Source organism: Littorina saxatilis, linkage group LG2, assembly GCF_037325665.1.
Source record: "Littorina saxatilis isolate snail1 linkage group LG2, US_GU_Lsax_2.0, whole genome shotgun sequence".
Lineage (NCBI taxonomy): Eukaryota > Metazoa > Mollusca > Gastropoda > Littorinimorpha > Littorinidae > Littorina > Littorina saxatilis.
The window spans coordinates 59762816-59766159 of NC_090246.1; the positions used below are offsets into that span (position 1 = coordinate 59762816).

A 3344-nucleotide genomic window follows, 5' to 3' on the forward strand; every position below is an offset into this window, starting at 1 on the left:
GGTTCGGTTCCTTCTACACAACTTGTGTCCAGGCTGTGATACGAATTCTCGGTCCTTTTAACGCTTATTATCTATAACAAATAGCGATAAGAACGTTTTCTTTTCATTTCTGACATAAATACGTAAGGTATTCAACGCCACAAACCTTTTTAACATAGAGAGGGAATCGAGACGAGGGTCGTGGTGTATGTGTGTCTGTGTGTGTGTGTGTGTGTGTGTGTGCGCGCGCGTGTGTGTGTAGAGCGATTCAGAGTAAACTACTGGACCGATCTTTATGAAATTTGACATGAGAGTTCCTGGGTATGATATCCCCGGACTTTTTTTCATTTTTTCGATAAATGTCTTTGATGACGTCATATCCGGCTTTTTGTAAAAGTTGAGCACACCCTCATTTTTCAATCAAATTGATTGAAATTTTGGCCAAGCAATCTTCGACGAAGGCCGGACTTCGGTATTGCATTTCAGCTTGGTGACTAAAAATTAATTAATGACTTTGGTCATTAAAAATCTGAAAATTGTTAAACAAAACAAAACTTTATAAAACGATTCAAATTTACATTCATCTTATTCTTCATCATTTTCTGATTCCAAAAACATATAAATATGTTATATTTGGATTAAAAACAAGCTCTGAAAATTTAAAAAATTTAAAATTATGATCAAAATTAAATTTTTGAAATCAATTTAAAAACACTTTCATCTTATTCCTTGTCGGTTCCTGATTCCAAAAACATATAGATATGATATTTTTGGATTAAAAACACGCTCAGAAAGTTAAAACGAGGAGAGGTACAGTAAAGCGTGCTACTGAAGCACAGCGCAACCGCTACCGCGCCAAACAGGCTCGTCACTTTCACTGCCTTTTGCACTAGCGGCGGACTACGTTCAATTTCATTCTGTGAGTTCCACAGCTTGACTAAATGTAGTAATTTCGCCTTACTTGTTCAATATTTATAATATTCATTTTCCAAGTTTTTCATGCACCAATCACATGTTTGTCTTACAAGCTCAAACTCAAAACGAAACAAATGAAACGAAAGACTTACTGTCTGACAAGTTGTCACAACTGATAAGTATAGACGTTAACATTTTGTTAATTAACAATTATCTGAAACAGACATCTGTGTAAACAAAACAGACCAATGATAATTGACTGGAAAATGAAGCTGTAAATCAACTGATCGCTTTCGGGTGAAACGACACTGACGGGTTTACAGTGACAGCAACATTAATGATGTAACAATTCATTATCTGTCTCTGTCTTTAATTCTCTCTCTCTCTCTCTCTCTCTCTCTCTCTCTCTCTCTCTCTCTCTCTCTCTCTCTCTCTCTCTCTCTCTCAATATTCTTGCTTATCTATTACCCTCGATAATAAAGATTTTCAGTGTCTTGTCTTGTCTTGTCTTCTCTCTCTCTCTCTCTCTCTCTCTCTCTCTCTCTCTCTCTCTCTCTCTCTCTCTCTCTCTCTCTCTCTCTCTCTCTCTCTCTCTTTCTCTTAAATTTTTGAACACTTGTGCTCTTTACATAGACGAGCTGTTAAATTAATTCTTTTAAAAAATGCATCTCTCTCTACGTCTGATTATACAAAATTAAAAATTCTTCCTATCAAAATAAGATTTACCAATAACAAAGGTGCAATGATGCATAGAATTATGTCAGGGAATGCACCTACACTCATTGCCTCAAATTTCAAACTGAATAATTCAAGAAAACTAAACAAATTAATTACCCCAACCCCAAGAATTGACCTGTACAAGTCAAGTCTTTCTTATTCTGGCGCCCTATTGTGGAACTCCATTCCTGATATAAACTTGGCCAAACAATTATTGCAACAAATTTCAAACCCAAATTAAAGCATTAATCCCCGTGTCATTTCATTAAAACTTTATATGCCAGAGAAGGCCGTTCACTTAACATGATACCCATCAAAATTGATGTAAAACGTTCCGTTTTTGACCGCTCTTGCGATCGACACCTGCATCAGTAGGAATAGCATAGCACGCGAAAAACGCAAGGTAACAAAACAAAACAATCTGTTCAGGGTAGATAATTGGTTTGAATTTCTTCTCGTATGTCAAAGTTGCAAAGTTTTGCCTATTGTGATTTTTTTTCGATTTTTCATTCGGCTCTTCCGTTTTTGTCTGGTCGATTTTGACGGTACCCTTACTTGAGCGGCGGTCACGTGATCCCTGTAAAAGAAATATTTAATCCAGAAGGTGATCCTGAAGGTTAAGTGAACGGCCTTAACTGGCATATACAGTTTTAATTAAATGACACAGGAATTAATGCTTTAATTTGGGTTTGAAATTTGTTGCAATAATTTTTTGGCCAACTTTAATTAAAATGCAATTCAGTGAAACTTCATTCAAGGAACTCTACATGCTGTTTCTCTTGGAAACAAGTAAATAATTCTGTGATAATATTTCATCATTGCTTGATATTCATAATGCATTTTGAAATGTCTTTTTAATTGTTTGACATGTTAATTATGTAAATTGTATTGTAATTAACTTAACTACTATTTCTTCTTGTTATTAATCGAGTTACCCTCAATGGGCGAGGGCCGGATGAAAAAAAGCATGTATACATTGCTTATTCTGTTACCCTCGATAAATAAAGTTCAATTCAATTCTCTCTCTCTCTCTCTCTCCTCTCTCTCCTCTCTCTCTCTCTCTCTCTCTCTCTCTCTCTCTCTCTCTCTCTCTCTCTCTCTCTCTCTCTCTCTCTCTCTCTCTCTCTCTAAGCTGACGTGACTCATGAGTCATGAAATTATTCAGTCGTACTATACTTTTTAGCCGGTCCATCCGTAACGATCACATGAGGGCATCACAGCAAGCTACAGCAATGCAGTATCGCCATTGTACACGCTGGGGGTGTTTTTCCCGGCCCGTGTAACAGCTCTTGCTTCTAAAATCGAACTACTTGTGGATTGTGAAAGTTAGTACAAATAGAAACAGAAATGTAGAAAGCATACATACCGTTGTTTTTGTTCCTTGTCGTGATCGGCAGTTTTTAGTACGAATAACCGATTCGCTCTGACACAAATGTGAACACTGTTCGCCTGTCGCAAATTGTGCGGCTAAAATTAGAATTATATCTCATAGCATGTGACTCTGATGTTGGAAACTTGATACGAAGGGAGGTCACCGCGTCACCAAACTTGGCAGTGACGTTGCGTTGTTTTTAGCTACAGGCATACGAATTAATCAATTGATTTGATTGTTGTTGTTTTGTTCTGTTCTTTTTTGCAGTTGGTGATGGTGGTGGGGGTAGCAGTAGTAGCAGCAACAAAACCAGTCGTAGTGTTAGCAGCAGTCGTAGTGGAAGGAGTGGTAGTAGTAAATT

At 37.2% G+C, this 3344-nt stretch overlaps 1 long non-coding RNA gene across 1 annotated transcript in view; it reads right to left on the reverse strand.

The window, feature by feature from the left end:
• The window catches only part of LOC138959399 (uncharacterized), an 11117-nt gene extending 8005 nt beyond the window's left edge, over positions 1-3112 (reverse strand). Inside the window, exon 1 of the long non-coding RNA XR_011453712.1 lies at positions 2978-3112. This is a non-coding gene — a long non-coding RNA (uncharacterized lncRNA). The remainder of the gene's footprint in view (positions 1-2977) is intronic.
• Between the last annotated feature and the right edge of the window lie 232 nt (positions 3113-3344).